The sequence below is a fragment of the Canis aureus genome, chromosome 6, assembly GCF_053574225.1.
Source record: "Canis aureus isolate CA01 chromosome 6, VMU_Caureus_v.1.0, whole genome shotgun sequence".
Lineage (NCBI taxonomy): Eukaryota > Metazoa > Chordata > Mammalia > Carnivora > Canidae > Canis > Canis aureus.
Window position 1 is genome coordinate 19,418,647 of NC_135616.1, and position 25,256 is coordinate 19,443,902.

The 25,256-nt window shown below is 35.3% G+C and overlaps 1 protein-coding gene and 1 long non-coding RNA gene across 5 annotated transcripts in view; one reads left to right on the forward strand and one right to left on the reverse strand.

The window, feature by feature from the left end:
- LOC144315588 (uncharacterized) overlaps positions 1-10,187 on the forward strand; it is a 24,615-nt gene extending 14,428 nt beyond the window's left edge. Inside the window, exons 5-7 of one of the 4 annotated variants that reach the window (XR_013381309.1) lie at positions 5,929-6,098; positions 9,833-9,929; positions 10,024-10,187. This is a non-coding gene — a long non-coding RNA (uncharacterized LOC144315588). Of the gene's footprint in view, positions 1-589; positions 1,237-5,928; positions 6,099-9,832 lie in introns of those variants that run through there. The other 3 variants (XR_013381311.1, XR_013381308.1, XR_013381310.1) reach the window with 3 other exon arrangements.
- CHST9 (carbohydrate sulfotransferase 9) overlaps positions 1-25,256 on the reverse strand; it is a 241,549-nt gene that overhangs the window by 211,052 nt on the left and 5,241 nt on the right. The window lies entirely within an intron of this gene.

The following is a 25,256-nucleotide window of genomic DNA, read 5'->3' on the forward strand; positions in this document are numbered from 1 at the left end:
TAGAGTGTGGTATGTAGTCAAAGGATATTTTGTCAATTATGGACAGTGTTTTACTTAAAGGGAAAAAATGTAGATAGCACTCACCTTATTTAGTTATTGTAAATGCATTATCAGTCATAATACCATAAATCTTGACTGAATTACTCTTAATTGAATGAGAAATGTGAAAATTATTTATATTTATTACTTAATGTTTTTACTATTTTGGATGTTAAATAACTTAATCCATTTTATTATTGTGCAAATTCTGAAACTCTATAGGCAATTTCTATATATGTTCACTCAATCCTCAAGCAATTTTTAAAGCTATGGTTTTGAAATAATTTTAGACTCACATAAAAGTTGCAAAGATAGATTCCCTACCTACCCTTTACTCAACTTCCTCCAACGATACCATTTTACATAACCATAGAACAATTTGTCAAAGCCAAGAGCTTGACCACAGTACATGTGGAAGGCAGACTAATGCCCCCTTCCCCAAAGAGTCATCCCCTCCTCACTGGAGCCTGCAAATATATTATCCTACCTAGTGATGGGGAATTAATGCAGATGGAATGAAGGTTTTGCTAATCAACTGATCTTAATTTAGGGAGACTATTCTGGATTACCTGGGTGGGCCCAATGTAATCACAAGGGTCCTTAAAAGTGTAAGAGGGGAGCAACAGAGGAAGTCAGAGTGCTGTGATGTGAGAAGAACTCAACCAGTTCAGTTAGCTTTGGAGATGGTGGAGATGGAGGAAGGAACCATGAGCCAAGGAATGCAGGTGGCCTCAAAAGGACAAGAAAGAAAATGAATCCTCCCTGGAGACTCCAGGAAGGAACATGGACCTGCGGACACCCTGACTTAGTCTGTCACACTTCTGAACAAAGAACTGCAAGATCATACATCTGTGCTGTTCGAACCACTCAGCTAAGATCTGCTAGGATCTGTTAAAGCTGCAAAGAAAATACAGTACAATACATTATAAAGTAACATTTTAAAAGGAGACAGTTTGTGAAATTGCTATGAATGGGTAAAATAATACTGATCTTTTCAAATATTTTTCACGTGGTTTCTTAAGCATAGTGTTTTTTGGTCTATTTCTGTGATGGCACAATTGTTCAATTTTTTTGTTCTGTTTTGTCATGCAGAACACAGAAACATATTCCTTTACTAGACACTAATTTATAGGTGCTTCCTTATGTATTCTGTTACTTTGATTTCCTGTATAATTTATTTAACGGGTACCTTCCACTTTTAGCTGTTGTAATTAAAATTTAATTATAATTAAAGTTTTTAACAAGACAAGGCTTTGCCCTTATATTCTTTGTTTTAGATGAAGTAGTTTTAAACTCACATTTTATATCCTCGTGTTCAGTGCAAAGTTGTTCGTCTGCTTTTAGGCAAATAATAGTCTATCTTTATAGACTACACGAGACTAAAAGTAAAAGCCCTCGCAAACATTTAACACAAACATTTGTGTTGGGGGGGAGACCCCTTATAGAGATTATTGTTAAATGAATTACTCATCCCTTATGTTTACTTGTTCCCTATTCTAATGTGTTAAATACAGAGAACACAACAATGTTATATTTTACATTTGTTTAAGCATTGTCACCAGAATTTGTAGCATGCCAGCCAGGAGTCATCAGGATCACATTAAGTAACACAGAGATGGCCAAATTCTACTTTATCAAAGGGATCTATGAAGATAGAGGAAGGCCTGGAAAAGTTCTCTGGAGTCCTGGGATTTGGCCAAGGTGGTACAAGAACATGGCAATTTGAGTGGTCATGTCTGAGACGATTTGAAGCAGTCATCGGCAAGGGCTTATATCAGATAAGGTGACGGAGTTAGCAAGTCCAATGAAACAACTGGGTGTTAGTTATTAAGAGTAGTTAATAATGTAACCTAAGGAGTGCTACATGAGAGATGGCTTCCAGTTCACAACTGAAATCAACTGTGGTATAAGTAACAGAAATGGGTAGGAAACAAGTAAGAAGCAGAATTAAAGAATAAAGTGGGTGGTGTGGTGCCTCCCTAATGTTCCTTCTGGTTGTCTGTATGGAAGCCACACCATTTAGGACAGAGTCCTCACCTCCAGCTCCAGTGATGGGCCCGAAATAGTGTAAACCTAACAGGAAATTAATCCTAAACTCCTCGTCAAAACAGTTGGTTCAGGAATGGCCTGCTGTATTAGTTTCCTGGGGCTGCCATAACAAATTATTACAAACTTGGTGGCTTAAAACAAAAGAAATTTATTCTCTCATGGTTCTGGAAGCTGGAAATCCAAAATCAAGGTGTAGTCAGGGCCATAATCCCCCTGGAGGCTCTAGGGGAGAATACCTCCTTGCTGCTTCTGGCTTCTGGTGGCTCCAACCTGTTTCCAATTTCACACAGCCACAGCCTTCTCTGTGTGTTTTATAAGGATACTTGTCATTGGATTTAGGGCCTGCCCAGATAAACCAGAATGAGTTTATCTTGAGATCCTTAATTTAGTTACACCATCAAAGACCTTTTTTCCAGATACGATCCCAGGTTCTGGGAGTTAGGTAACCCAGGGGGTGAGCTACGCAGAACAAAACTTTGGTTGGCTGGTCATGGGAGGTGATATTTTTCTCTCGCCATGAATGTGACTAGGAAAGCACATAGTTCATGCTGTTGCTGGAAGCCTCTGGCTTCTCTGATGGAAGCTGGCCTGAAGAACAAGGCAGCACAAAGGAAGGCAACCTGACACCTGTAGAGAAAACAGAAAACTCTGACTGGCCCCTGACTGCATTCACTTGATCTCTGTATTTGTAAATTAGGAGAGCCAATAGATTTCCTTTATTTTTCAATCTATTACAAAGCAAGTCTAAGTACAGTAAGAGAATTAAGTAATCAGCTATATTTTGAGTGTAACAATTTTTGCAGGATATTCAGAAATAAATGGAAATAAAAGTACTAACATTTATTTATTCAACAGTTATTATATTCTAGGCACTATTCTAAGCATTGATTATTTAATTTAATTTTCATAATAATCATTTTATCTTTCCATACAAGAAATCTGCAGGACAAGTTTATGTAACCATACAGTCTGATGCAGAGTTCAGTGAGAGATGAGGTGAGAGGTGCAGGTTGAGACACACCACAGCCTTGATGTCAACTATGGTGATCACACTTGTCCTGTGGACATAGAAGAACATAAGACAGGTCTGAAGGGAGTGGAATGATCAGGCTTGCACTTTGGGAAGATCACTTTATGTGAAGACTGGACCAATAGGCCATTGGCCAAGAAATCCCTAGAACGGAATTGGACTGGGTTATATTCCATTCCAAAAATCCTCTTTTTGTTTATGAACATCCTCTAGTCTTTCATTACTGGAGGCAGTTTACTATAGCCTAAGTTAAGTATGTAGTTACTTTCTTTGTTTTGTTTTTGTTGTTTTTGTATTTTTTAATTTAAATTCAATTTGCCAACATATAGTAGTATAACATCCAGGGCTCATCTTATCACATGCCCTCCTTAATGCCCATCACTCAGTTACCCCCCACCCACCTCCCCTTCTGCAAACCTTTGTTTTCCAGAATTAGGAGTCTCTCATGGTTTGTCTCCCTCTCTAATTCTTCCTCACTCAGTTTCCCTCCTTTCCCTTACAGTCCCCTTTCACTATTTCTTATATTCTGCATGAGTGAAGCCATATAATAACTGTCTTTCTCTGATTTACCTATTTCATTCAGCATAATACCCTCCAGTTCCATCCAAGTAGAAGTAAATGATAGGTATTCATCTTTTCTGATAGTCGAGCAATATTCCATTGTGTATATATTCACATCTTCTTTAACCATTCATCTGTCAAAGTATGTAGTTACTTTGTATTACATACAAAATATATACTATCCTACATCCATACTATGTTATTATGTAGTGTGTGGTAGTTAAGTAGGAAGATTCTAGAGCCTGAACGCCTGGGTGCAAATCACAGTTTGAGGATTTCCTAGTTCTGTGATGCAGCTTATTATGTAACCTTTGTGTGCCTCAGTTTCCCCACATCTAAATTGGGGTAATAAAAATACCTACCATGTGAGGTTGCTGTGAAATAACTTAATATGTGCAAAATATTTAGAAGGATCCTTGGCCCATAGAAGCAATATTAAGATGTTAATATCTTTACAGTCTGTGTGCCCAGCATGGAAACACATGTACTATACCTAATCTACAGGTATCTGTTGAAAGATTGGGTATTTTTACTTTAAAAGGCAGTCTGTTTTTGCTGTTAGAGAGGTTCAGTCTTTCAATTCCAGCCAATTCAATCCTACAAATATACATCCATTAGGTTCAAATACAATCATGGCCCTGTATTTAGTGCCAGACACTGTATGCAAATCCAAAATGTGTAAGATTCAATCTCTGATCTTTATCGGAGAATATCTGAACCTATTTACTCATAATTTGTACAAGTTCGTTCTGGTAGAGCCTTCAAGAACAACTCATAACAAATCTGTTCTCCTTTACATGACAGACTTTCCAATTATTGAAAACAATTATCCTGTCTACCCTTAATCTTTTTTACTCCAGGATAAACAATAAATAAATACACACAATTCCTACAGCCATTCCTTACAGGACAGGGTTTAGGAGCATTCAATCAATTTAATCATCCTCCTCCAGACGCATTTGAGTTTGTTAATGCTTTTCTTTAAATGCAGGGCTCAGAAGTAGATACAATAATCTGAACATGATTCAATAGATGGATAATGTTATGAGGATTTGTACCACAAAAATAATAGCTAAACTTGAGTGCATCCACAGATAAAATGGGAGAATAAAACAGGTTATAGGTTAGAGCCTTAGGGATTTCCTTTAGTCCAAATAAAAGTGGAATAGAAAGATCTTCTAAAACAAATTTTAAAGAAAGGATTGTGAAATAAATGTCATAGGGAGTATGCAATTATAAAGACAAGATATTATTATATGGTAAGCAATAAATAAAGAATATTCATTTAATAAATACACATAAGGAAAAGATTTAAAAAAGAACAGGGACAAGTATTAACTATGAAATACAGTCCTCCCTGAAAGTGGAAAAAGTTGAGACCAGAAAAGATGATCTGGTCAATGTGGAAATTACTGAGAAAAGATAAAAAAGGACCAAAGGATTTTGAGGAGAAAAAGTACAAAATGAGAATTTACTATTCCAATCATTGTTTTCAAATGTCAGAAGAGAACAAGACTTCAGTACACAGTAGGGAAGGATAGTTGTTATACATACAAATGTTATTCATAAATCCTTGAATAATAATGAACAACACCCTTAAATAATAATGAAGTACTTTGGGTATTATGTAAATAAGCCATATATGCTAATTTTTTTCTCTTTCAATGACAGCAAGACATGAGTTTTTCATGTTGATGAACAGAGTTGCTTTTCAAGGAGACAGTCCAATGTATACAGGAAGTACATAATCTAGTGAGTTTGGAGGGTCATTATAACTGGAAAAGTGATATAATCCAAAAGTAGGATAATGCAAGAGAGAGAGAGAAAACAAAGCAGGGGGGAGGGGGGAAGGAAAGTGAGAGAATTTTAAGAGCTCCATGGTGACATATCTACTCTCCAAAACCTCAAAAATCTCAAAAAAAAAAAAAAAAAAAAAAAAGGCAAACAAAACCTGGTAGTATTTAAGAGGCAAGAGGCAATAGAACATTAGGAAGGCATTTTAATCTTTCCATTTATTTCTTATGAGTAGTGGTGGTTACAACTAGTATGTTAGCTACAACTTGAAACGGGTACGTTAAACTGGTTTTCAAGTGTTAGTTTTTATAGTAAAATAGCAATATTTCCACTTAACTAACATCAAATAGTTAAGACTACTTCTAGCACAAAAATTCTTGTAATAAATAATTTAGACAAAAGTTTGGCATTGCTCTATATTCAACAAAATGTAGATAGATTTTCTTTTTTAAAAGATTTATTTATTTGAGGAGGGAGGAGCTGCAGTGGAGGGAAAGGACAAATAGACTCTCGCTGAGTGCAGAGCCCAAGAGAGGACTCAATCTCAGGACTCTGAGCCAAAACCAAGAGTTGGATGGACACTTAACCAACTGTACCACCCAGGCGCCCGTAGACATATTTTTAAGTAAGTATTTTTATGGTAAGACAATAAAACACAGATAAATCCTATTGTTACTAGTTGCCAACTAGGCAAAGTGTCTTTTATATATCATCATGTTACTGCCATATATTACATTTCTAAATCCCCCCTTCTGCTCATCATAGTAACAATGAAATCCCTGTAAAGGTATCGTATTTGTAAATTATCCTGCTTCTGTACGTCAGATATATTGGGTAGTTATTTCTGTTAATGATTAATTAGGTTAGACAGTCAATATCTATTTGGAAGATTGATTTTTTTCTTCATTATATATTATCTGGACATCTGATGTGTTCCTTTTGTACAACGTCTCTTATAGAACGGATAATACTGCTTCTATAGAATAGGAAAATTCAATGGTTAACATAAAGCCTTCTAAAACACTGGAAATAGATGTATATTTTAAAAGGAATATGATTTGTTTCTTACAGATAGTAAAGTTTGTAAGCCAAGCACTCATGGCTAGCTCCAAGCAATCTCATGCAAATATTTATTAAATTCTCCTATGTGCTCCCTCTCTCTCTCCTCTTGTTTCACATTCTAGCCCATCTGTGCTTATTAGCCTGCAACCATTTAATAGAAAAATAACATGAAAAAAACCAGCAGAGGTGCTAATCTACAAATCTTGCTTTAAAAAAGGAAAATAAATCTGCAAAAATATCTACTGATGAAAATCATATAGTAGGCTGGTAAGGCATCTTCAGAGAACACACCACAAAAATAGTGCTCATATTACAATATCAAAGTGACTGCCTAAGGTAGTTATTGAAATAAGTACAGATACGTTGGGAAGCCTGAAATGATGCCAACAAAGCAAAGCAGGAATTATATATAACTGAAAATTAGCATTCCATAAAAAAGCAGGAAATACAACAAAACATGTAAAAAAATTGTGAAAAAATATTATGAAACCTCAAGGACAGTACAAAATTATGAATAATTTGTGCTGCTTTTAATGCTATTATTGTACTGGTTGGTTTTAATTCATTTAGTTAATTAGTCAAGGAGGAGGATGTCTACATAAATAAGGGCAGACTGGACTCATGTATATTCCCTCTTCAAATTCCTCTAAAATAAAAGCAAAGAAACTAGAAACAAAATATCTACAAAGACAGATAAAGAAAGAGAAGATAATTACAAAGCAGAGAAAAAAATAAATTTTTAGAAAAATGACATGCAGAAAGCCGAGGCTAACTTAAAAAATCATAAATGCTGAGGTCAATATGTTTTCATAGATACTAACAAGAAATAAAGTGCTATGTGTTATAAAACCCAGGAAAGGTGCACTAAGTTTCCTGGAAGAGGAAAGGCAAGAATGAAGGTAATAGATAACCAGAAGAGAAGCAAAGTAAAGAACAGGGGAAAAAACATAAAACAACAACAAATTCAAATGAACTATATTTTATATCCTTAGATAAATAAGAAAACAGTACCATCAAAACTAGACAGGACTCCATATTTAATAAAAAGAAAAGAAACCAGAGAGAAAGGGGAAGGAAAGAAAAAAGAAAACTCTTCTAAATGAAAAATATAGCCAAAATGAAAACCCAACCTACAGGTTAGAAGATAGGTTAGGATACCTTCTTGGAAGGCAGAGTAAAAGGACAAAGAGATGGGAAATTGGACAGGAAAAAGAAAAGCCAGGAAAGATGATTCATCTACAAGATTCAACAACTGAATAAAGGAGTTCCAGACCGAACTAGGAAAACAAAATGAAGGAGACTATTAGTGATGTATTTCAAGAAAATTTCAGGGAACTTAAGGACATGAATTTACAGATTTAAAGGGATCATTGAGTACCTTAGCACAATGGATATGAAATAAGCATATCAAGGAAGATCATACTGACATTTCAGAATGCTAGGAATAAAGAAAAGATTCCATGTGTTGTCAGAGAGAAACAAATGGGTCATATCCAGGGGATCAGGAATCAGAATTATGTCAGATCTGGAACAATGGAATCCAGAATAAGGCAATGGAACAAGAATGTCTTAAAAATTCTCAAGGAAAATCATTTTCGTTTAAAATTCTTAAATGCTATCAAATTCTATAAAAGTCTCAATCAAAGGTGTGGATAGAACAAATATTTTCAGACAAATTTAAAAAAAAATTTACCTCTCCAAAAACTGTAGGAGGACTTGATGAAGCAAGGGAGTAAGATAAGAAGAGGAAATGGGATACAGAAAGCTGTAGATCAGAAAAGAAGAAAGATAACATGAGAGAAATTTCTGGTTAGTAGTGAAAGAATAAAAGTTGTGGAACAGGTGTAGAGGGTAAGCAGTTCAAACTAGAGCAGAGCAGAGACTTGGGAGAAACTTTTTGTAAATACCATCAGATTAGCTGATTTGTCTGAACATCTAAGAGGATATTTAAGCAATGATGAAGACTTTGATCAAATCAGTGATAACTTAGAACATTAAGCAAATGAAAGAGCAAGACACTATTAACTTCAGGGAAAACAGAAAATGTAGGAAAGGAAAAAATAAATTGAACTGCATGGGTAGGCTATGGATAGCATACACACAATCATGATAAAGAAAGCACTGAATACATATCTAAATAAAATGCTATCACTACATTGTGAGGATAGAATGGTTGGGAAGTCAAGGATCAATATGTGTCATAAAATGAGGAAGGAAAAAGGAGTAGGATAAACTCTTTGATCACAATGGAAAGTAAATGGAAAAAGCCTAAAATTCAAATACCAAGTTCTAACATGTAGATATTGTTTAAAGACAAGGAAGTAATTACCAAAATATGGAAGTTCATATGACTTATAATAGGCAGAACCAGAATCCAAATTTAGTTTGTCTGTCTCCAAATTACATTCTTTCTACTAACCTTAAGTGTACCCCTCAAATACAGTGATGCCAAAATTGTGAGATTCATTAAAATTTGCTCAAAAAGAGCTCATTTACTTTTTTATTACCAAAAGTTACTGAAAATCAGAGTTGACTAAATAAAGTGAAAACCTAAATAAGATATAAGGAGCTATTTGTCTTAAGAAAATATCACCTTTACAACACAGATACTTTTATATCATTTAACCACATCTCAGGAACTCATAAAAGTGGATGTCAAAGCTGAAATATAATGATCATGTATTAATCAGTTGTCCAGGCAAACACAGAGGACTTCCTTTTTATGGCTACACTATTTCCTTCTTGCTATTGCAAAATATGTCCTCTGTATTCCTAACCATTTCGTGCCACTGACCTGTTGACCATTCTGAAAGGTATCACCTCTCTGGTTCCTATGGTGATGGTTGCTTATTTAACCTTTAATAACCTCGCCCATTTCTGTTTTTTCTTTCTTAGAGTTCTATGTTCTTTTCTCTGTTCAGTCCCCCATGAAACGATCTAATCTCTGTAAAGAAGAAAAGGTAACTCATGCTCCAGTTCTAATAGAACTCTCTTTTGCTCTCACATTTTTAAATGTCTACTGGATATTTCCATTACATATTCTACCATTTCTAACACTTCTTAACTGTTCCAAATTTCTTATAATGACAAACAAAGCCCTTTCTGATGTAGCTCTTGATTACTGCCTTAGTTTTATCACACATACCTGGATCTCAGACTTTACTCTTAAGGTGGGATAAATTATTTAAATTCTTAATAACTAACTGCATTCATTTTTGCCCCTGGGCACATGAACGTTCTCTCCTTTCATTTTAAAATCTTCTGCCTACCTCAAGCTGGTCCTTGTCTGTTCTTTAGGACTCATCTTTGAAGTGATGTTCATACCAAACACAATGCCATAGACATGGTGAGTGGAATACAAAGATGCATTGAATAAATGAACAAAAACTCTTGGGTAGGTAACTTATCTCTAGATAATCTCTTTAATTTATCAGTCTTTATTAAATACTGCTGATTAAGTAATTTTCCTTTGCTTAAAAACACATTAGATCTGGGGCAGCCCAGGTGGCTCAGCAATTTAGCGCCACCTTCAACCCACGGCCTGACCTGGAGACCCAGGATTGAGTCCCACATCGGGCTCCCTGCATGGACCCTGCTTTTCCCTCTGCCTGTGTCTCTGCCTCTCTCTCTCTCTCTCTGTGTGTGTGTGTGTGTGTGTCTCATAAATAAATAAATAAAATCTTTAAATAAAAACTCATTGGATCTTTTTTTTTATTGTTGTTTATTGTTTTATTGTTGATCTAAAATGGAAAACTCTTCTGTCTGCCTTTTAGGCTGTACATAAGGTGATCACTATACCTCTACTGCCCCCCTAACAGAAAGCCTCCTTTCTAGCATACTGATTCCTGAGCACCCCATGCCCATTAGTACACCAAGCAGGTTGGTTTTTCTCTTTATGATATCTATCCTGGAACTTTCTTCCTTTCTAATCTCTATCCTATAGGATAGTAGTTCAAGGCTAACTTCTTTCATAAAGCCTTTGAACTACTCTAGCCCATATTGATGATAATAGCAACATTTTAGTAATTTATCAAATGTATTTTGAGAATCTGTTATTTGACAGACATTGTTTAGATATTGGGACATAAAAGTAAGCTGGAGAAAAGCAAGAAAATAAGTTAAAACAAATTAAAAATATGATTTTAAATTAAAAATATGATTACAAAGTGTGAGAAATGCTAAAAGCAAGGGGCAAGTTAGAGAATTGCTGGGTGTAAGCAGTGAGTTAAATATGCAAGTCAAGATCTTTAAGGCAGACAGAATTCTAAGCTTAAGTTCAATAGGCCCTCACCTACATAATTCCCTCCCCTTATGTGGAAATAAGATCTGTAATTTGCTTCTAATGGATAGCATGTGAAAAAGGTAGACATTTTATAGAATTAATGTCCTAAATCAGTTGCCTTGAATTAATTAGAAGAAAGATTATTTCAATCATGAGAAAGAAGGAAATCCCACCACTTGTGACAACATAGATGAACCTAGAGGACATCATGCTAAGTGAAAGAAGCCAGACCAAGAAAGCCGAATACTATACGATCTCCTTACACAAGGAATCTAAAAAAAGACAAAAACAAAAACAAAAAACGAAACAAAAACAAACAAAACCCAAACCAAAAAAACAAAACAAAAAAAAAGAACTCATAGAAACAGAGAATGGTGGCTACCAGAGGCCAGGAAGTTGGGAAAATAGAGAGTTGCTAGTCAACGAGTATAAGCCGTCAAGTATAAGATAAATAAGTTCTGGGAATGTAATGTACAGTACAGTGATCATAGTTAATAACACTATATTGGGTACTTGAAAATTGTTAAAAGAGTAAATCTTAAGCATTCTTACCATACATACACAAAAAAGGTAGCTATGTGAGGTTGATAAATATTATAATTAACCTGACTGTGGTAATCATTTCACAATGTATATTTATCAAATCATGTTGTACACACACACACACACACACACACACGATAAAATGAGTATCTTGAGTAGGCATAACTTAATCAGGTGATCTGTTTAAGAATGGGCCCAGGATATCCTTAGAGCTAGAGATGCTCTCCTACTGGCTTTGAAGAAGCAAAAAGCTAGCTATGAACTTCTTATGCAGAAGGGTGGCCCTTAGGACTAAGTGAGGGTCTCAGTCTTAAAGCTGTTATAAGTAAACTCTGTCCCTAAACTCAATAAGCTTACAAGAAGACCCTGGGCTTCAGATAAGAATGCAGCCCAGTGGAAGCTTAATTACAGCCTTGTGATACTCTGAGCAGAGGATCCAATTAAGTTGCTCCTGACTTCACAACAAAGAAAGACATCAGAGATAAAAAAGGGGCATAACATAATGGTACGGGAGCAATTCTCCAAGAAGATGTTAACAAACCTTAACATATATAACAGGAGAGCATCAAACTATGTGAGGAAAAATTGATCGAACTGCAAGGAAAAACAGATAAATTCACCATTATAATTGGAGACTTCAACAACCTTCTATCAGAAATAAACAGATCCAGGGACATCTGGGTGGCTCAGTCAGTTAAGAATTTTCCTTTGGGTCAGGTCATGATCCCAGGATCCTAGGATCAAGCCCTGCATCAGTTTCCCTACTCAGTGGGGAATCTACTTCTCCCTCTCCCTCTGCTCCTCCTCCCTGTTCATGCTCTCTTTCTCTCTCTTTCTCTCATTCTAATACATAAAATTTTAAAAGAAAAATAAATGCAACAGATCCAGCAGGCAAAAATATAAAAAGATAAAACATCAGTGAAGGCATAGTTTTATTCAATAATATGATCAGGAAACTGGATATAATGGTTAGCTATACTACTTCATCCAATAATAGCGAAATATACATTCGTCTCAAGTGTACATGGAACATTTACCAAGATAAACCACATTATGGGCCACAAAATAGGAGTTAAAATTTTTAAAAGAATAGAAATCACAATGTCTATTCTCATATCACAGCAGAATTAAACCAAAAATCAGTAACAGAAAGATGGCTGGAAAACTCCAAAGTACTTGGAGGTTAAACAACACACCTCTAAATAATACATGAGTTAAAGAGAAATTGCAAAAGACATATAAAAATATTTTGAACTAAATGAAAATGAAAAATACAATTATCAAAATTTGTGGTACGCCACAATATCAGTGCTTAGAGAGAAACTTATAGCACTGAATACGTATACTATCTAAAATCAATCACGTAAGATCTTAGCCTAGGAAATTAGAAAAAGAAGAACACATTAATTCCAGATAAGTTGAAGAAAAGAAAAAATAAAATTACAACAGAAATCAATGAAATTTAAAATAGGAAGTCAATAGAGAAAATCAACAAAACCACAAGCCAGTTCTTTGAAAAGACCAATAAAATCAGTCAGTCTCTAGTCAGACTAATTAAAAAAAGAAAAGGAAACAAATTGCTAGTATCAGAAATAAAAGAGAGAATATCAGTACATATCCCATGGAAATTAAAAGCATAATAAATGTTATGAAGAGCTCTATGCCTACCAATTTGATAACCTAAATTAAGGGGACCAATTCTCTGAAAGAATCTGCCAAAATTCACACAAAAATAGACAATCCAAATAGGCCTATATTCATTAAAGAAATTGAATCAATAGTTAATAATCTTCCAAAATAGAAAGCACCAGACCCAGATGGGTTCACTGGTGAATTCTACCAAATGCTAAGGGAAAAAAATATACCAATTCTTTATATTTTCTTTCAGAGATAGAGACAGAGGAAATAATCCCCAGGTTGGTCTACGAGGTCAGCATTACTTTGATACCAAAACCAAACAAAGTCATTACAAGAAAAGAAAATTATAGACCAAAATCCCTTATGAACATAGATGCAAAAAATCCTCAACAAAGTATTACCAAATCAAATCCAGTAAGTTATAAAAATAATTATACACAATGACCAAGTTGGATTTATCCCACATATGCAAGGCTGATTCAACATTTGAAAATCAATTAATGTAACCCATCATATCAACAGACTAAGAATGAAAAATGAACAATCAATAACTAAATACTTAGTTATATATAACAAAATATGTGCAAGATCTATAAAAAGGAAACTACAAAGTTCTGATGAAAGAAATCAAAACACTAAATACATGGAATGATATTTTATGTTCATGGATAGGAAGACTCAATATTGTTAAGATGTTGGTTGTTCCCAATTTGGCCTATAGATTCCATGCAATCCCAATCAAAATCTCAGTGAGTTCTTTGTGTGTATCAATAAACTGATTCTAAAGTTTATATGAGGGGCAAAAGACAGTCAACGCAATATTGAAGAGGAAGAACAAAGTTTGGGGATGGTGACATTACTTAACTTCAAGACAATATAAAGCTACAACAATTAAGACAGCATGGTATTGATAAAAGAACAAAAAAATAAGTCAATGGAACAGAACAAGAAGCTCAGAAATAGACCCTCGTAAGTACAGTCAACTGATCCTCAACAAAGGAGCAATTCAATAAAGCCAAAATAGGTTTTTTTTTTAAACAAATTGTGTTGGAATAATTGGACATCCACACATAAAAAAATGAATCTAGATACAGAACTTACACTTCTCACAAAAATTAAAGTAAAATGGACCACAGACTTAAATGTAAAGCGTAAAACTATAAAACTCCTAGACGATAATTTGAGAAAATCTAAGGAGACCTTGGGTATGATGTTGACTTTTTAGAACCAACACCAAAGGCATGATTCATGAAGAAAAGAGTTAATAAGCTGGACTTCATTAAAGGTAAAAAAAAAAAAAATTGCTCTGTAAACATCATCCTGAAAATGAAAAGACAAATCACAGACTGGGATAAAATATTTTCAAACGATATATCTGATAAGGGACTATTATCTAAAACATAGAACAAACTCTTAAAACTCAATGACAAGGGAGTAAACAACTCAATTAACAATGGACCAAAGAACTTATCAGACACCTCACCAAAGAAGATACACAATGGCAAATAAGCATCAGTGAAATGCAAACAAGATGACAATGAAATACCATCTATCAGACAACACATCTTTCAGAAAGGCCAAAATCTAGAACACTGACAACATCAACGACTAATGAGGATGTGGAGCAACAGAAATTCTCATTCATTACTGGAGGGAAGACAAAATAGTAGTTACTTCAGAAGGCAGTATGGAAATTTCTTAGAAAACTAAACATACTGTTTAGTACTGTTACCATAGAATCCAGTAATCACTCTCCTTGGTATTTACCTAAAGGAACTGAAAACTTTGTTCTACATAAAAACCTACCCATGGATGTTTAAAGAGCCTTGTTCATAACTGCCAAGACTGGAAGCAAACAAGATGTCCTTCAACAGGTGAAGAAATAAACTGTGATCCATCTAGACAATGGGATATCACTCAGTGCTGAAAAGAAATGAACTATAAGATATGAGAGCCAGAGAAGAAACTTATATGCATATTACTTGGTGAAAGAAGTCCATCTGCAAAGGTTATAGATTATATGATTTCACTATATGACACTCTTAAAGAAAAGGCAAAAATATGGAGACAGAACGACCAATGGTGGCAGGGGTTACAGAGGAGGGAGGTATGAATAGGTGGAGCAGACAGGATCTTTGGTGCAGTAAAATTACCCTGATGATACATGATGCCAGACACATGTCATTATAAATCTGTCTAAACCTGTAAAACAACACCAAACTATGGATTTTAGGTGATACGTGTCAATGTAGTTTCATCAATTGTAACGAAGGTACCACTCTGGTGGAGGAAATTGGTGATGGGGAAGGCTGTGTGTACATTTAGTGGTACGTGGCAGAGTGTGGGACAGGGTGGGAAATCTCTGATAGATATGGGAAATCTCTGTACTCTTCATTCAATATTTCTGTAAACCTAAAACTTCTCTAACAAATAAAGTCTACTTGAAAATAGTGAAAAAAAGAACTCTATTTTCAATTAAACAAGAGTTACCAATTCAAACCATTAACTAAACCTACCAAATTCTGTAAAATCTAGAGAGGAAACAGAGAGGGTAAGAATTGGCAGATACACTCTCAAACCTTGAGGTGGATATATATTTTCCTAAACGTACTATCATGGTTCCAAAAGACTGTCCATCATAAGTAGGGGCATAAGTAGGCTATAAGGAGTGTGGATGTTTCCCTATTAAAACTCAGACTGACTGGGGATGCAGGACTGGTGAAAATACCATGCCCATCTACTATTTTTATTAGTTATGACATGGTCTCCCAGCTGAGGGTACTCTGGGAGAAAATTTAAGGGAAGCCACAACTACTATATCACAACATAGAATTAGAGGCTTGAATTAAACTTGAAAGCAAATGGAACAAGCTGAGTAGGACAAGATGTTCTAGGCAAGAGCCTGGAGCTGTAGATCGCCCCACTACACTAGCTCCTGCCATTCCACATCATTGCCCCCATCAAGTATGGGGGAGGGGAGAAAAAAATGGCTTATGGGCTAGAGACACAGGTGCCAGGCAAGGGGACAGGGTGGTGGTGTTGGTGGAGGGATAGAGATACTCATCAGGCAAGCAAAAATTCAGGAAGTACAAATCTGCATGAGCCCTACTAGAATAAATTCTTTGATAATAAAATCTAGCCAAGCACAAAATGAATCAAAATAACTCAGAAAGAGAAACAGTAATGAAAGGACTGTTTGAGCACTGATTTCATTTAAATATGAAAATATAAAATTTGACATAATCATAAAAATGTAACAAAAATTTTAAATGAGGAAAGGGAATTGTAAGGATCCTTCACTTCATGTTTATTTTTTTAACAAATAGTAAAATTGGCTTGAAGTGGGGGGAGGTGCACAGTTCCATGAAGTGTTAACAATGTAGATGGTTAATAAAGAGAAGAGTATTGTCTTCTATATTTTATTTTACTACTACAATGCTTTTTCTAAGTATCCACTCAGTGGTGGATGCCACAAAAGCAAAAACCAGTTAATCAGTAATTCCAGCATGCATTGACAGGGATTCTTCTCAGGTAATGATTAGGTTTTTATTCATTTCTGATAACTGATTTTGAATGTAGTTTAGTTCACTTCTGGAGAAAGGTTTCATGGTTCTCTTTTGCTATTTCTTCTATGATTGCAATGTTTTGAATGTGGGTACAAATGGAACAACACTATTTTCCATTGTTTGTTTTATTTATCCTTTCTGAGACTTTAGGTAAAATGACCTATTAAGTATCATGAGTGAAAAATAGTTACATACTTGGTCCAGAGTTCCGCCTTCTGTGTGCAGGAAATTCAAATATACTTATAACATCTAGAATTATTCCCCAAGGCACAATCTTTTACATGGATTTATTATCAAAAGGTTCTATTTGTGTAAAGTCATATTATCATATGTGTATATTCAATAAACTTGGAGTACAAATAGCTTCCAGCCAATAATTACCTACACAAATTGTTCGCATAGCTGTTTTCTTTTAATGCCAAATTCTATATGGAAGTCTGTTTTCCCTATTGCTATAAATTCTAACAACTTTTAATACATTTTTCATGGTCTTGGAACTTTTTAAAAAAATATGAAATAAAAATATATTAAGTTTACTAAGATCACAAAATTCAATTTCACCCATTCACTCAAGTCTTATACTTTTCAGTGGTATGGTTATCCATTGTCTTGATACTAATATAAATGCAAGCTATATAGTAGCTTGGGATGAGAGAGAGAGGGATAGTGGTACAAAAGCTATTATTGACTTTTTTTTAAATTTGTATTTATTTATTTATGATAGTCACAGAGAGAGAGAGAGAGAGAGGCAGAGACACAGGCAGAGGGAGAAGCAGGCTCCATGCACCGGGAGCCTGATGTGGGATTCGATCCCGGGTCTCCAGGATCGCGCCCTGGGCCAAAGGCAGGCGCCAAACCGCTGCGCCACCCAGGGATCCCTATTATTGACTTTATTTGAAGATAATCGAGACTTTTAAAGAACCAACTCACTCCCATAACAATTTTTTATTGTTTTCCCCTTATTAAGACAATGCCAAGTTCAATATTTTTCATTACTATTTGCCTAAATATAAGCTGAAGATGAATTACAACTTATTCTGGTGAGGAGTTCCTATTATTGTGACACTTAGCTTCAAGACAGTATATGCTAGAAGTATCAAGAAACTTATTTTTCAGATTTTTCAGAAACTCTAATTTCTTTGCTATAACTTATAATAATTCATAAACTATCTTATGAAATATAAGGGGAAAGAAGTCTTAGTATTTGTACCTTTGGCTTATTGTATCTTAAGATATAAGAAGGTCTAGAAGTTCTTTTTACCATTATTATTATTATATTGTATCAAGAAGCACCACTTCCATTGTTCTGATTATGTGAAAGGTACATCTCGTTAGTAGCCCTAAATGTTATCTTAGGGCCAAGTAAACTATTCTTACAGGGACCTGAGTACAAATATTATATCATACACTTTAATGGTAGGAGAAATATTTTAAATAGTTATTTTGAAGCTGAATTTTTCTAAAGAGATAATTTGCTACAAATTTTGTATTTTTTAAAAGATTTTATTTATTTATTCATGAAAGACACGGGGGGTGGGGGAGCAGAGACACAGGCAGAGGGAGAAGCAGGCTCCATGCAGGGACCCGATGTGGGATTCAATCCCGGGGCTCCAGGATCAGGCCCTGGGCTGAAGGCGGTGCTAAACCGCTGAGCCACCTGGGCTGTCCACAAATTTTGTATTTTTAATTTAACCCAATTTAACCCCTTTTACTTTGTGCTTCATGGAGAACAGCCCTCTTTACTGATTAAACAGCTTTATTTTTTGATAGTTGTAAATATCTGGTACTGTGCTTTAGGTACCTGCTTCTAATACATAAGCGCTAACAGTGCTTGCTCACCTTCCAGACACTGTACAGTTGAGAATCACACTAGATCCTAAATTTTACTGGTGCCCTGGCCAGATCTATTTTACCCTGCACACTAGTTTGCTATGTTGTGCATCTTGTAGTGAGAATAATCAGTAGTTTGTTTTACAGCGAAACACAAGAGGATACATTGTCTCCTACACAGCCTAAAACATATTCTTTTAAGCATAGCTCCTTTAAGGTGTTTAAATATAACTTACAAAATATTGTGGAATGATAAATGAAGATATTTAGATACTTTGAAAAGGATACTTTACTAATAGACTAAATGACTTTCAAACATGCTAGCTCACTTCCATACAATGTGATAATGATCTCATCTGTTGCATAGTTGGCTTAAAATCAGAGTACTTTACTCAGTTTTTATTTTGAAAAACATGTAACTTACAGAAAAGTAGCAGTAATATAATGACTACTATATAATCTTTAATCAGTTCACATTTGCTTCTCTCTCTCTCCAACACTTAAAACAGTAATTTTGCTCAACCACATCAAAGGAAGTTGCAAAGATCATGAGATTTCAACTGTAAATACTTTTAAATATATCCTTTGCCCCAAAAGACATTCTCCTACACAACTCCAATATGATTATCACACTCAGGAAACTTACCATTGATGTTATACTATTCTATGATCTACAGCCCAAATTCAGATTCCTCCAACTGTCCCAGTAGTACTCTCTATAGCATCTCCCCCACCCCCATCAAGAATCTAATCAAGAAGGATGCCTTGCAATTAGTTGCCATGTCTCCCAATGTCCTTTAATCTTGAACAATCTTCCAGGATTTTGTGTGTGTGTGACAATGACATTTTTGAAGTGTCCAAGTTGATTATATTAAAGAATGTCCACCAATTTGGAGTTCTCAGATTGTTTCCTTATGATCAGATTCAGATGAAACATTTTTGGCATTACAACTTCACAGGTGATTATGTATCCTACTTCATGTGTGTATCATATCAAAAGGTACATGGTGTCAATGTGGTGATGTCAAGTGTGCTTACTTGGTTACGCTGGTCTGCCAGATTTCTTCCTATAAAGGTATCCTCCTCTCTTTGTAATTAATAAGCAATCTGTGAGATGACATTTAGAGAGAGCATGGATATCATGTCCCTAAAAACCATTCACCCAATGCTGAATTATCCTTTGATTACTCTTGTAATAGTGTTGCAAAAAGGTGAATTTATAATTCCAGCATTTAAAAAAATTATTAGCTTGTATTTTTCAGTAAACAGCTTTTTCATCTACCCACCACCATCTGCACACTACACACACACTATACACTCATGATTCTTTTCTTACTCAATGTGCTCTAATCCATTACATATATTATTACTTTTTATGTTCAAATGATCCCAAGTTGGGCCTTCAAGTGGAAGTCCCTAAAATCTGGCACTTATGTACTTCTGATGTGTCTCCATCAGTTTTGAGCAATTCCTTATTTTCTGGCACAAAGTGTTCCAGATTAGCAGATTCTACTCTAAACTAGCCAAAGCAAGAAGGCTTTAAATAAAAAGAAGACTAACTCAATTTTAAAACAGCATCTGGAATTTAGGTACAATATTAAAACAGTATCTAAACACAGTAAGTGCCAAGTGAATAAGGTAGGTCTTTTCCTTAACTATTTCAGCATAGTTTGAAGCCTCTATGCAACGCTTAAAAATATGAACTTTTACTTTATAAACTAGACTTTTATGTTACTCTCTCAATTTCATATATTTATTCTTATTTTAAGTTTTGTTTTTCTTCATCTCATGTATCTCCATACAGGAGCCATAGGGGCAGGTAACCTCCAAAATATTTTTTTTCTCTTCTCCAACATGGTACAATCTTAGATCACTGTCAAAATATGCCAAATGGCACAGCATAGAACTCTCACAGAGTGAAGCCTTTTAAAATTACTGTAATTATTAAGAGATTTCACATGTCAGAGGAAATAATGTAAAAGAATGCTTGAGCCTTTTTGTGTGTGTGTGTGGGGGGGTAAGAAATTCAACAGATTAGCTGTACTTTCTAAGCAAATGTAGCACTGCTCAAGTCACCTCTGAATGAATCACAGATAGGGACAGAAGCAGAAGAGGAAGGACTGTGATTTTTGGAGAGATGACAAAGAAAAGAAAAAATGTGGGGCTTGAAAGCTTACAAGTTTTTATTTATGTGTTTTCATGAGAATGTGAGGGTGGGTGTGACTGGCTATTTCTGTGTAGTATATATGTATGCATGCACACATGTGGGGTTAAAGCCAAGGATGATCAGTAAACATTTATTCCACAAATATGTTTCACACCCCTGCTATGGGCAGGCTCTGAAGCATTTTCTAGGAATATAAAGACCATCAAAACTATACAGATTTCTACCTTAGTGGTTGATTAAATAATTACCCAAGTAAACGTGAATTTGCAACTATTTGGGATGAGGGATATGAATACATAAATATGGATGCATTTATGCATACAAATAAATATGTGTGTATATATGATGGGGAAGAAATGGCTCATTTGAGGAAATGGGATTTGGGTTGATATTTGAGGTGCTAACTAAGAGTTAACTTGGCAATGTTTGGGTATTTGTGCTCATGGGTGTGGGGATGGGAGGGAGCTTGATTAGTCAGAGCAACTGGAAGAAAGCCAGCCAGCTCAAGCAAAGGGAAAGAGTGGAGACATCAAAAAGATGAGACTGGAGGAGCCTGGCATTGCTGGGTTTCAAAAAATCAGGTGCACAGCTTTGGGCTTTACTATGCAATGGTAACCCAGGGAAGTGGTGTGTGTAGTTAGAGCTGTGAGTATTACATTTGCACTGGAGGATGGAATAGTAATAAACAATATAGGATGCCAGGAGACCAGTGATTGTGGTTTCCTGCACAGGGGAGGGTTAAAGCTTAGACTAGGGTGATGGCCCGAGGCAGATGTGTAATATACTTTAAAAATGTATTGTTGAAGTATAACTGACATACAGTGTTATAGTAGTTTCAAATATATGATTTGTAACACACTTTGGAGGTAACAATCAACACCTAGGTGTAGGCTCTGATATGGGGTTAAGGAGAGGGGATCTCAAGGATAAAATCCAGATTGGGAGCTGGGGAATACCAGAGGTTGGGGTGAAATGGGTAGAGATCACAAATTTGATTTTGACATGTATCATTTGAGGTTTCTCTTTAAGACAGAAAATAAGAAATGCCAAATACACAGCTGGATCTATTAAGTGGGGAACTCAGAGGGACTTCTTGAGCTTTAGATGTGTTTTACAAAGTTCTTCGATAAAATATATGCCAGTGATTTCAAGGAATTCTAATTGGATACTACTCAGTGTATGTATGTTGGGAAAATTCATGGTGAACCAAAGTTCCAAGATACTCGATAATCTCTCCTACTTGGGAGTTCAGTAATTTGCAAATCCATTTCCACTCAAAATGCTGTTATAATTCCCTGAACTGCAAAATCTGAAAATAGGACTTTGCTAGATTTTTTTTAGCAAGTCACAAAAGTGATAATGTAAGTACAGGAGTAATATCAAAAATATTTAACAATCAGTACAAGTTGGGTTCTGGCCACAAATAACGAGTAAGACCAAACTAGTGCATCCAGCTGACTGCCAGCCCTTTCACAGTAATGGAGTCTCATTCTGTAATGGTAAAAGTTCCTAATTGAAAATTAGAGTGCAAATATTAGAAAGTCAAAGAGCGTTAATGGTCACTGCTTTTAGTGCAATAATGTCACTCACACATAAGCATTTTTTAATACTTTGGGAAAACTGATTTGGGGGGAGGAATAAATTACCGTCACTCTAATCTGTTCAAAGAAGGTTGTGGGAAAATCAAATTTAATTAGAGATATGTTTCTAAAAAATTGTGCCTGCATTTCAATTTTGGAATTTCTTTCTTAAAGTAGATAATCAATGCCATCATCTTGTGTAAATCTTCACAAACTATATTTGCTTCAAGTAACCTGTAACAATAGGTCACAGCTCCAACTCCTTCTGTGATAAAAAAGAAAACAATAAAAATGACTACAAAACTGAGTGAGTTCTGAGCTACCTGCTTCTGAAACTAATGGAAAAGTAAATATTACATTCTTCATTTGAATTGACAAAATTGTCTTCTTTGGTTTTCCCATTTTCACATATTTGTAGAGGCTCCTGAAGTTTCTTTCACTACATTGACTGGGTATATTCTTCCTTTTCTTAACTACATTCTTCAGTGTGTTAGATTTCAGTTTAGAGTAGTATTGAAGTAAAAGGGGACACAATGAGGCTAGTAAGTGGAAGAAGTCACCTCTGTTTATTCTGGAAAAAAAAAAAGTTGTTTTGTTTTTTTTTCTGTTGTATGGTGGAATTAACAGTGCAAAGAGAGAGGAGGGCTTTGCTTTCACAATCTTGCTTCTATTACATACAAGAGTAAAAAGCATAACAAGAAAAGGTAGATTTCCAATAGAATTTCACTGCCTACACAGACCTTTGTGCTGCTCAAATGAAAGAAACTCCTTATTTTCCTTATCACCTCCACAATCCAACACCCTCAATTTCATCTTCTCTCAATTCCCACCGCACCACTACACTCTTATTAGAAATTGTAACAAAAGTAGACCAAATAAAGTTAGGGGTCAGTCTGAGGTTGAGTGTTGGGCCATTCAATTGACCAAGAAGCTTCCAGTAAGAATGAACAATATGCAGCAAAACAATCATGGCTCAAATTGTGTTCTGTACAATTGCTGCATTCCCTCTGTAGGAAAAGCCATCTCTCATGATTCGGTAAACTATGCCCTTCTATGTAGAGAATCTTGTGATTATGTCAAAACAATTGGTTATTTGCGTGCATGCGCACACACACACACCTATGATTTTCATCTTAACTGTTAAGAGTTTACATTAAAAAGTCTCCTTCTTTAAAAAGAATATTATAAAATGTTTATGCAATGTTATAAAAGACATCTAAAATTGACCTGGAGTCGAAAGTAACCTAAGAAAAAAAACAATTCTTACTTACAATTTGGAAAGTTCAAGATGCTTGCTGTAGCTAATAATGAAATGACATTTCATATAACTCTTAATTTTCAATAGCAAGTCTTATGTTATGGTCTGCTAGTCCAAACATTAGAAGTGAAAATTTTGAGTTTCCCTCTCAATCCCCTCCTCGTTTCTAGGGTCTCACGCTCTCCTGTATGTTGCATATACAAGTAATCTTCAAAACCTTCTGATCTCTCTGCAAATACTCTATATTTTGCAAAGAGATGTTGATGTGCTTCTAGTGAGTCAACAGTGCACAGACTACAGACATCTAAGACAGACACTACAGTTGTCTATACATCCCCTCCCAGCCCAACTCCTATATGCTATCACAGGATGCCTTTATTTTAAGGAATTAAAAAAAATCTAATACAACAGTTTATTGTGTCAGTAACAGATTTTGGCCTCTTCTGTGGCATACTTCACAGCACTATTTTATGGTGTAACTTCCAATATTGAACGAGTGCAGTTGTTTGCATAAAAATGTTTCAAGGGCATTCTAAATACAATCTCAATACCTTCTTTCTTATTTTTCAGTGCCTGAAATTACATGTATGTATGTACACACATAGAACATGTGCATATACACATGCATATACACATATACATATGTGTGAATGTATAAACTGTCTCTGTCTATCTGAATGCCTTCAATGTTTTTTGGAGACATGCATCTAAACAAGGTTAAGGCCTGGAAGAGTTAAAATACTAGCCAGCCTGCATATTAGTTTGTCAATACTCATAGTCACCCACCAAAGAGAGATTTCTAAGAGAAATGAGGATTAGAAGAAGTAAACTTTTATAAAGGTGCCAGTGACAGAAGATCAGAATGTGAGCTTGATTTTGATGGTCAGAGAGTCTGTAATCCTAGTCCACTGAAGGCAGGAGACCAGCAGACAAGCAGAACAGTCTCATTTAAAAAAAGGGGGGGCGGCAGGTAGATGAGTAAGGGCATGAAGAATAATCCCATGTAATCACAAAAATCTTATTTCTCTAGTCGTGTGGCTCTCTTCAGGGTCAGATCGTCCCTAGAGAACATTTTGGGAAGGGTTGGGTACACTCTGGTTTGTTACTTACTGGGACAGAAGAGTGTGGTTGGCTTTAGCGTGGAGGAACAGCCTTATTTAATGAGGAATTTTCCCAAATACCTCATACAACATGCAATGTCCCGATGAACTAAACTTATAGGGAATATCAACCTATAGAATCTGGCACATCATTGCAATGTAAGCATTTTATAAGAATTTCCACTGAAAGCCCAGAAACTGACAATTAAGGTTGCTGCGGTGAATAATTTAATCATTCTATGCGGTCTGTCTCCTAACCCTGGAATTGATAGACTAAAACAGCAGAGGCAATATCAGCACTAAATCGATAATTTTCATTTTAGAAATATTTTATCTGCTATTACAGATGATATGGCGGGCAACCTGCAGACTCCTTTGAAATAGAGTTCATACTAGTAACAACAGCAGGAACATGTTCCACAAAACAAGTTTGGAATTTTGGTGGAAGTTTATTAATAGTATTTATTCTCTCATTTGCAAAATATCACACTTCCACATTTTCTCCACTCTGCTAGTCTTTAATTTGACTTGGCATATTTTCCTTGGAACGATTCCCATTATATTCTTCTTTACCACATATGAATAAGTCTGGCTTGTAATTCTCCTAACATACTTTTTAGTCTACCCTGTTTTTTTCATTTTCCTGTACTTCTTGTATAGAATGCCCTCTGATGTTTTCTATTTGCCTTAATCGAAATTTATTCATTATATATACATAAAATCTTTTGCTTCTTTAATATGTGTTCCAGTGAGGTCA